This window comes from Podarcis liolepis (genome assembly GCF_965112155.1).
Source record: "Podarcis liolepis genome assembly, chromosome: 4".
Taxonomy (NCBI): domain Eukaryota; kingdom Metazoa; phylum Chordata; class Lepidosauria; order Squamata; family Lacertidae; genus Podarcis; species Podarcis liolepis.
Window position 1 is genome coordinate 87,963,900 of NC_139558.1, and position 9,511 is coordinate 87,973,410.

At 46.7% G+C, this 9,511-nt stretch overlaps 2 long non-coding RNA genes across 2 annotated transcripts; one reads left to right on the forward strand and one right to left on the reverse strand.

Annotated features, from left to right (window-relative positions):
• Positions 1 to 2,952: 2,952 nt before the first annotated feature.
• On the reverse strand, positions 2,953 to 5,115 carry LOC310705542. The gene is made up of 3 exons (XR_014525383.1): positions 4,883 to 5,115; positions 3,459 to 3,521; positions 2,953 to 3,283 (listed from the first exon to the last, which is right to left on the reverse strand). It is a non-coding gene; the product is annotated as an uncharacterized lncRNA (long non-coding RNA).
• A 128-nt stretch (positions 5,116 to 5,243) lies between these two features.
• LOC310705541 lies at positions 5,244 to 6,561 on the forward strand. The gene is made up of 2 exons (XR_014525382.1): positions 5,244 to 5,397; positions 5,559 to 6,561. It is a non-coding gene; the product is annotated as an uncharacterized lncRNA (long non-coding RNA).
• Positions 6,562 to 9,511: the final 2,950 nt, after the last annotated feature.

Here is a 9,511-nt window from a genome sequence, read left to right on the forward strand (position 1 = left end):
AACTGGGTGGCCACTGGGAGAACAGGATCCTGAAGTAGATGGGCCATTGGCCTGATCCAGCAGGCTATTCTTATGTCCTTAGTCCTTTGATTTAATCCAGCAGGGTTCATCTTACATTCGCAGGAGGGCTGTCCAAAGGAAAGCAATTCTGACCAGTTAACATGAACACCTCTGTTAGGTCCCTTGTTCTCCAAACTTACTACATATATAAGGAATAACAACATTCATGGGTGTGCTAAGAGATGGCAAGGAGCAGTCACAAAAGCTTGGGTCATCTATGCCTTTACACTCTGGATGCTGCAACCAGAGAGAAGCAGTAAGGGAGAAGAGGGAACTGTGGCTTTGCAACAGGAATAAATGGTTACAGGGAATAAATTCTTACCTTCACAAAGATGCTTACTTGGTTTTTGTTGCTTCCATAGATCGAGGGAAAGTGACCAGGTCAAGAGTGGTTTGATCAATCAATTGCAATGACCTTCGAGCTCCACCAATGCTGTTTGTGTGTGTGGCAGAATTCATCCTTCTGGACACAGAAGGCACATCGGCATATGTACATACACACACACACACACACACACACACACACACACACACACACACACTGCCGGTAGTTTCTGGCCCACAGACTTTGATAAATGGCTCAAACTCTGGGCTGCACTCTGACATCTGGCAAGTCTAATTGCAGAACTGCTATTTTAGGATGTCACATATTCTCTTAGTTCATTGAGCTCCTGGTAGGCAGTAATTTGTGATGTCTGAAAGCACCCTGAATGTCAGCTCCCCAATCACTTTAACTTTAAATCACCTAAGGAATAAATAAATAAACATTCAGGGTTTTCTTGAACGCTTGAATTGCCATTCATTTCTGTGAAGCTGATGGATACTGAGAAAATCTGGAGAGGGTGGGGGTGGGGAGTTGTGTGGGGCTAGTAGTTTGAGCCATGGAGCTAAAGCTTAATTCTAGCGCTGCAATCCTTTTTGAAGACTGATGATGTTGCTGAATAATTGGTGTTTTGCATAGAGTTTGTAACAAAAGCCATTTTAAAAATTAATCCTGTCCCTGGCATAGAGAGAAAAGGCATCCTTGCTCTGCCTCATTTAGCTCTAAAATAGGGAGCAATGCTAAAAGGACTCCAACACTGTCCATATCTGTGTCCTATTAGGACTCAACACTGTGGGGATGTTCAGGAAGGCAGGAGAGGATATATTGTTTAATTATATCCTTCCCAACTTGTGTTAACAAGTTCTACAATTTAGCAGAGTAACATTCCCCTTTTAAACTTTCACAGCGGATAGGTTTGCCAGGCTTGTATAAGCCTCTAAAATCAGTTTCCTGGTAATTCCCCTTTATTCCCTCATAAAAAGAATAGACACAACACAGTCTTGTATAAAAGTATAAAATAGTTTACTCACACATCCTGTTCACAGATGGATCCCAGAAGGCAAACTTAAGTTACAAAATATATACACGTGGAATCTATCCCATAAGGAGATAGTTCCTTTGTCCTCTCTTGAAGCCAAGAGAGCATCTCAGGCTAAGGAGATGTTGCTTCTTGGAGGAATGGAGTCAGAGAGAGAGATGGCTGCCTCCCCTGAGCTATTTTGTTACCTGCACAGGTGATGTCATGGCACAGGTGATGTCTGGTCACATGTAGATGAAGTTTGTTCCAGCCCAGGAGGAAACAGGAAGTTCTGACTGGCTGGTCCAGACACCCCCTTTTTATGTCCACTCTAGGAATGTTGTATTTGACTGCTCTGTGTTTCACACCCCACAAATACTGTGGGTGGCATCATAGAATCATAGAATTGTAGAGCTGGAACGGACCCTGAGTGGCTGGGGAAACCCAGTCAGATGGGCGGGGGAAGAAGAAGAAGAAGAAGAAGAAGAAGAAGAAGAAGAAGAAGAAGAAGAAGAAGAAGAAGAAGAAGAAGAAGAAGAAGTCCAACCCCCTGCAATGCAGGAATCTGAACTGGAACACCCATGACAGATGGCCACCCAATCTCTACTTATAAACCTCCAAGGAAAGAGAGCCCACAACCTCTTGTGGCAGTCTGTCCCACTGTCAAGTGGTTCTTACTTTCAGAAACATCTTCCTGATGTTTAGTAGGCCTCTCCTTTCTTGTAACTAGAAGCCAATGGTTTGGGTCCTACCCTCTGGAGCAGGAGAAAACAAGCTTGTTCCATCTTCCACATGACAGCCCCTGAGATATCTGAAGATGCCTGTCATATCACTTCTCAATCTTCTCTTTTCCCCCAGGGTGGGTAACAGGCAATTCCTCCAACCCCTTGTCTTGGTCTGACCACACCTCCATGAAGATTCTTCAGGTCTTATTTTATGGCAGTAGATTAGGGATGGAGCCAAAATCCCAGTTTCTCACTCTGGCAGAAGCCTTCTGGAGCAGATCAAGGTTGGCTGCAACAGGTCCTAGGGCCATTTTGGCTATCCCTCAACCTCCCACATAAACAAATTGCCATCACTGGCCCTTTGTTGTGTTGAAGATCCCAGAGCATAGAGGGCAGGGGCTAGGATGGCACAAGTATGCCCTCAGGCCTCTCTAGGCCTCTCCTCATATTCTCTACAGCCTCTGGCACAACCAGGGGGCATTGTCAGCAGCTGTTACTTCCGAGTGAATGTCCTTGGGAGCCAAACGGTAGTATATAAAAGGGTTTGGGGTATGTTGAAACATGTTGAGACTCAGGCGCTCTGAATGGGGATTTTTAATGACCGCATCGGAGAGTACAGGGAATTGTGAGGAACGAATTTGCTGCTGTCCTTGTGTTAATGTAACTGAAAAATCATGCAGATAAGGACGTAATTCCCCCGACCCCTTTCTGCACAGAACAGCAGCTTTCTCCTGATGGAATTCGACTCACACCAGTTACCATATGAGGCTCGATCTTGCAAGTACCCTTGAAAAGTTATAATAGCAGAATAATGGAGTCAGGAGGCATTCTGACAGCCAGCTAAGCTGTGTGCTCGCTTTGATGCGATGGGGCCATCTGAGCAGCAATCCAGCTATAGGTTTAATTTCTTTTTCATACTTATCAAGGGTAGTCAGGGTGGAGGAAGTTGGTGTGGACCTAAATAGCAGAGGCAAACAGCTGCAGGCGACCAAATCCTTGTGTCTCGCCATGAGATTATTGGGGTACATATGAAAGCCGCTTTAGGCATCTCTTCTATTTTACAGATGAAGGTTCTGTCCCTGTGTCTGTGTGCAATTATATCATAGCATCGGGGATTGAAGTTCGTGTAACTGACTCATCAGCCTGTGAAATCTATAGCTGGAAGAAAAAGGGGGGATTCTGAAAGACATTATGGTGGAAGCATTCATTAAAGAAGAGGTGGGGATCTCAGGGAATGAATTCAAGCCCTCCAAAGATCTCTACTTTCTCCTTGGGAATCTTGGGCACACACCCTCCCAAGCCACACCACATATCCCCAAGGCAGGTCCCTCACTGGTGTGGCTGGTTCCTTGCGTATTTAGGCTACTTCAAGTCTTCCATTGGACTCTGACCATGCCTGGGGGAAAGAGCAGGTGGGTGTGAAAATTAGCCTACAGTAAGGGGTTAAATTTTACATTCGTTGCTCCACCCACTGACCCAGACCACCACTGGCATCTGCCCCCCCAGCTCACTGCAACCACCCCCCCAAAAAAGTGAAAATCAGTGTCTGATCACACATATATTTACTGTTGCTTCAAGAATCAAGTGAAATAATTTAACCAGCAACATGATCCAAAGTTAGGCACTTTAAAGTGCCACAGCTTTCGGCAGAATATATTTGTGCATGTAGTTAACTCTCAGGTTGAAAATAATGGTACTCCAAAGAGCTTAGACGTGTGCTGCATCAAGGTTTGCATTACTTGGGACTGCCATTCAAAAGGAGAGGCAGAAGCCTTTTCTCACATTGCATACTGAAGTAAGCCATATTCCCCTTTTCCCTCCTTAGGACCGCATCCAAAAGCAATATAGATGGACAACTGAGAAGTCTACAGAGAAAAGATGGCTCGCAAAAGCTTTCCAGTGGGATTTCTGATCCTGCAAAGATCCACACATATCTCAGTCACTTTCTCCTAAGCTGCAGCAAAGATGAAAGGCGCTTTAACCTCCTTTCCTGAAATGTGAACAGCAACAGAGCCTTTTCTCAAAACCCTGCCCTCATTAGGCTTGCATCTCAACTTCTGCGGTATTGAATCAATGGGCACAGCCAGTGTTGCCACAATCTTTGCCTTGCTCAGTTTGAAATGGGCCTGCCTTGAAAATCTGTTCCCAAACAGCATTAAAGAGGAACACAGGAGATGCTTTCTATGGTCTCCCTCAGGAGGTTGTGTACTCTCTTTCCTTGAAAGCTTTTAAGCAGAGGTTGGATAGCTGTCATGGATGCTTTAGCTGAGATTCCTGCATTGAAGGGGGTTGGACTAGATAACTCTTGGGGTCCCTCCCAACTCTACACTTCTATAATTCTATACCAGACGAGGAGGAGGAGGAGGAGGAGGAGGAGGAGGAGAGTTTGGATTTGATATCCCGCTTTATCACTACCTGAAGGAGTCTCAAAGCGGCTAACATTATCATTTCCCTTCCTCCCCCACAACAAACACTCTGTGAGGTGAGTGAGGCTGAGAGACTTCAAAGAAGTGTGACTAGCCCAAGGTCACCCAGCAGCTGCATGTGGAGGAGCAGAGACGCGAACCCGGTTCACCAGATTACAAGTCTACTGCTCTTAACCACTACACCACACCGGCTCAAGCCATTGGTCCATGTAGATGAGTCTTGTCTACCCAGACTGGCAGCATATCTCTAGTGCAAAACTGGGGGACCTTTCAGGCCTAGCAGACCAGATCTTTATATCCACCACCCTGTGCACCAACTTTGACCACTCACCTGATGAAATTGGCCTGTGGGAGTGGGGGGGGGGAGGGAGAGAGACATCAAACAGGACTTAACTCCCACATACACCCATCAGCAGATAAGATGAGGGATTCAATCCTGCTTCCTGTAGGGAAAACAGCCAGGTTCCTACCTGTGCCCCCATTCAACATTGCATTATGACATCAGGTTTGGAGCAGGAGGGTATAGTTTGGGGAAAGCTACCTCATGAGCCAAGTGCCTGAGGGGGGGGGGTCAGATTTGGCCCACTGTCCAGAGGTTCTCCACCCCTGCTCTAGTGTAGGAGAGTGGTGTCATTGTCTCATTGCTGAGCAACCAAGTGCAGAGCTTAGTGGAGTGGGAGGCCAGCCAACCAGAAGAGTCACTGAAGTGTACTTGCCTGGAGGCAGAGGCAGCTTTCAAAGTCAGGTCCAGTCCTAGGGTCGGGCAAACAGCAATCCACATGCTCGCAAGGTCCAGGGGTCAGGGAATCCAATGATCAAGGGCCCAAACAAGCAGGAAGCAGCAAGGTAAGGTCAAGGACTACAAGCATTGATCCCAGCATCTGACTGCTGCTGGAAGCTTTACATAAGAAGGCTGAAGCCTACTGGTTCCCATCAGCGCCTTCTCCTCTGTGTCCTTAAAGGCTCTTCAGCTACAGGTAGAGTCACTCCCTCTTCTCCCCCTTCAGGCTGCTGTTCAGCAGGTGAATGACTCCATGACAAGAGGTCTCTCCCAGCCTATCTGAAAATGCCAGGGACTGAACGTGGGACAAGCAAAGCAGATGCTGGACCACTGACCTTCAACCCTCCCCTAAGGGACACAGCAGGTGCACCGACTCTATGGGGCTGAGGCTTCTACAACCCCCCAATGTCCACTGCCATGGGGATCACCCCCCCCCCCAATCTTGAGGGGACAAAGGAGACCCGACTGGATGTCGCCCTGGGCCATCCAGCATTGGGAGATGATGCATGGACCAGCATAGCCTGGTGCACAAATGTAGCATTGGAGGAGGCCTGGCTGGCCTCTCCTGATGTGAGAGTCATCATGCATGTAACGTGCAATGCAAGTTACATCAAACACACATGACATGAACTGTACATGTGATCTCTCCTCTCTCTCTCTCTCTCTCTCTCTCTCTCTCTCTCTCTCTCTCTCACACACACACACACACAATTCTGGGTGCAACTCAGTACCTGTGGGGCACAGCATCTCCTAGCTTCTTCCATCTAGGATTGTGGCCCAGAGTCTATTATATGGTATTTCTCAAAGCACAAAAGAAGTGCAACATGGGTCACTAGGATGCCATTGAGTGGGTGCATAAAGATCAAGGAGTGTGATATGAACCTCTGAATGTGGCCTTAGAGGCATGCACACCAATTGTGCACAAAAGTACGATTTGTTCAAGCCACCTAACTTCTGTGAAGCTTCCATTCAAGGATGCGAACGTGGAAGAATAAATCAGTAGCAGCTCTCCACCATGACCTTGATACTACAAATCCTGACGATTTTCTACGAGTGTTCTGGGGAAACTACTCTCCGCTGCGCTGAATAGCTGGGCGATCTGTTATGCATTGGCAGAAAGCAGAATTGAATTCAGAGTGCCTGAACTGAATCGGATGTACTATAAGCAATTAAAATAACACAAATCAACATTCCCCGGCTTACCTGCCTGCCCATGGGGATTACATTCAGCATTTGACTTCTCCTTTTGATGTTTCGCCCTATTATACATGCCGAAGAATGGTGAACTTGTAACTGCTTAAATAGTGGCGGCGCTCAAGATAACTGGAATGAAGCATGAGCTTAGAGCAGTGTGCTGCTGCGCAGTTGCAGAGTACGGCTGCTGTAGCTTAGTGGTACAACACAGGCTACACATACAGAAGGCTCTGGATTCAATCCCTCCAATCTCCAGAATGGGCTGGGAAAGGTGGCTGCCCCCAATTCTAAAGCCTTTTGGGGGAGGATCACAGGAAGCAAATGATCTCGATCTCTCTCCTAGATCAGAGAGAGAACTCCAGCTTTGAAGAGGGAGAGCCCATGCCATGTCTTCCACCCCCCACTCCCATATTGCTGCTGTGGAAATTTCTGCGGAACTTGTCATGCTGATATCAGGTGAACTGGATGCATGTGGTGCTGTGGGGCTACAGGGTGAGCTCCTGTTGCTCTTTCCCAGCTCCTGCCAACCTAGCAGTTCAAAAGCACACTAGTGCAAGTAGATAAATAGGTACTGCTGCGGTGGGAAGGTAAACGGCATTTCCGTGAGCTCTGGTTTCTGTCACGGTGTCCTGTTGTGCCAGAAGCAGTTTAGTCATGCTGGCCACATGACCCGGAAAGCTGTCTGTGGACAAATGCCGGCTCCTTCAGCCTGAAAGGTCAGATGAGCTCCGCAACCCCATAGTTGCCTTTGACTAGACTTAAACCGTCCGGGGTCCTTTATCTTTTTTTACCTACTGATATCAGGGCTCCAGAAATGTGGGTGGCGCTTTGGGTTAAACCACTGAGCCGAGGGCTTGCCGATCAGAAGGTTGTCGGTTTGAATCCACGTGATGGGGTGAGCTCCCATTGTTTGGTCCCTGCTCCTGCCAACCTATCAGTTTGAAAGCACGTCAAAGTGCAAGTAGATAAATAGGTACCACTCCGGCAGGAAGGTAAACAGCACTGCTCTGGTTCACCAGAAGTGGATTAGTCATGCTGGCCACATGACCCAGAAGCTGTACGCCGGCTCCCTTGGCCAATAAAGCGAAATGAGTTTCGCAACCCCAGAGTCATCCGCAACTGGACCTAATGGTCAGGGGTCCCTTTACCTTTACCTATCAGGGCTCCAACAGTGGTAGGGCATGCTGAAGAGGGGGGTAGTGGAAGGCTTGGACTTGAAAGCATCACCTGATTTGGCAATTGGCTTAAACACCCAGAAAAAGACAGACTCATTTTTGCCCTGTCTGCACCTTTAGTTTCCCCTCTCACACCCAGGCACAGCATTAGTGAACTTCACCATCGGTTCTTGCTAATATTCTACACCTGATACCCAGAGACTGCAGACTTTTTAACTACTCTGAGGATTGTTCCTCTGTGAGGGGAATAGGGGTCTCCTAACAACTCTCTGCACCTTTAACAAACTATGCTTCCCAGGGTCCACTGGGGAGGCATGATTGTTTAAGATAGCATGATACTGCTTTAAATGTAGGGTGCAGACAGGGAGCAATAAGGGTTTTCAGAATACAATGACTCTTTCAAGCCAGGCAAAAGGACTCAAGGAGGGTGCTTAGCAAAAGCCAGTAAGGGGTGTCCCCAAAGCCAGAAATAGAGACCTGGGGAGGGGGCTGCATTTTGTCCATGGGTCTAAGATGCCGTTCATGTGGAGGAACATTTAATGCCCCGGCATCAGGTGTGGGAAAACAGAGAAACTGCTGTGACACTGGAAATAGACACCCACAGGAGGGAAAGGTATAGGACATGAAAGATAAAAATAAAAACCCAGAACCTGTGAAGCTCAGCTGTGAGCTTGGATGAAATCCCTTCTCAGCCACACCAAGCCGCAGCTAACACTAGGTCCATAGCAATGTGCAGCATGGTTTAGAAAGCAGTGAGGAGGGTTTGTGTGGGAAGATTATGAAGGGGATGGCAGGTGCCATGGAGGGCCAATTTATATAGCAGGCTCACTGCCTATACTAGTTAGCAAACATAGTGCCCTCCAGCTATTATGAACTGGAACTCTCATCAGCCCCAGCCAGCGTGGTCAGTGATCATGGATAATGAGAGTTTTCATTCAAAACATCTGGAAAGCACCACGATGACTGCCTCTGATATAAGCAAGGAACAGAACAGAGGGCCTAGGGGTCATGGGAGCTTTGGCCCCACAATAAAATATTTGAGGGGGTTAGGCCCCCACAAAGTTGATGGGCATTCAACAGTGTGTGTGTGTGCACTGTGTCATGTGATTGATTATGTGGGGCAGGGCTTACCTGGACCCACAGATGAAGGGGAGACATCAGAATGTCCAAAGAGAAGAGTAAGGCTCGCAACTGTCAGACAGTTCTCTCCTGTATAAGGATGAGGGAGAAATTAAATTCCATTCACATTTTAGCACAAACCTTCCCATTTTGCTCTTCCCAGAACAATACGCAAACAGAAACCCAGGTATCCTTTGAAATTCTTACTTCTCCAAACGTTATGGTACTGTTCTCCAATTTTATTTTATTTTTATTTTTAAGTTTCCAGAAATGCACGCATTAGGAGAAAGTACATGAGTGGGAAACACATATAAAAATAGCAGAGAAAGCTGCTTGTGAAAAGGTAGGTAACAGATAATAGGGTATACCAAAAAGTGTTCATTGAGAGAAAAGTGCAATAAAATACTAGTGAATTTTCATGAGGACTGGTGGTGGTGTTTTTTAAACTGAAAATCTACATGGAAATGTGGTGAACTGAAGATTGGGGGGGAGGAATGAGAAATAGGGAGAATTTTTTAAAAAAATCATCTGATCCTAGGCCTCAGCTACACAGCTGGAAATAAAATGTTTTAAATGTGTTGTAAAGTACAATATACAAATGTGACACTAGATGGCGATGGTGAGCTATGGCAAATTTGATATATTTTTCAAAACTTTTTTTTGGGGGGGAAGCATTTTCACAGCGTTTTTT